A 921-nucleotide genomic window follows, 5' to 3' on the forward strand; every position below is an offset into this window, starting at 1 on the left:
ACGGCAGTGGCTGGCGGCCGTGTGTGCGCGTGCTCGGGGGGCGTGGTGGAGGAGATGGTGTTGTGGGTCGCGAGGGGCAGTGTTGGCGAGGCAGCCACGCCGTCACCATCCCCCACCACGCCCGCGCCGCAACCGCACTCGGCGCCGCAGCTCCCTCGCAGCCTCAGTGAGCGTCCCCGCTGGCGAGCAGCCGGATCAGGAAGGTCTGTGCTATCGAGTCGCGGTGCTGGCCGTGGCTGACGGCGGCGTCGACGGGGCAGTGGGAAGGAGTTGCCTTCGGTATCGGGAGGCAGGGATCGTGCGGGATGAGGGGAAGTGTCGGGTTAATGGCCCAAATGGAAGTGGCGGTGAGGGGAAGTGATCACCCACCGCCGTCATGTGAATCTTGTGATTGCAGTGTCCAGCCTTTGGCCATCTCACCCGCCCCTCTCTCGCCTGCCGCAGCGCTGACGTTGCTCCTCCAAGTCGTCTTAACTACTTAACTAAACACATATACTCCCGAATTTTGCGAGCTTCAGAAAATATAAGAATATAAGTGTCACAGTTAAACCTGCAGTGCGCGAGTAGGCCTATAGCCCCCAGTGGAACCGGCATGTCGGCCCAGAAAAACGGCCGCCAAGGACACGTCGGTGATTGTGAAAAGCAGTGTTTAGTGTACGTGTTTCGTGCCTGTGCTTGTGTCAGATTACGTCTATGTGTAATGAACAATGAACAAAAAGTGAATGATTTTTAGTGCAAGTGCCTGTCTGTCTACGAGTAAATTGTTTCATATCGTGTTTGGCAAATGTCATTCATTATAGAGATGTTACGTGTGACCCATAATTGTCAGTGTTATTACCTGTTAGTGGCAAAAGTTACTGCTCACTGTCGTTAAGGATATATGTTATAGCGCGCTATAGAAATTATGCACACGCGCGCGCG

Source organism: Penaeus monodon, chromosome 25 (assembly GCF_015228065.2).
Source record: "Penaeus monodon isolate SGIC_2016 chromosome 25, NSTDA_Pmon_1, whole genome shotgun sequence".
Classification (NCBI taxonomy): Eukaryota; Metazoa; Arthropoda; class Malacostraca; order Decapoda; family Penaeidae; genus Penaeus; species Penaeus monodon.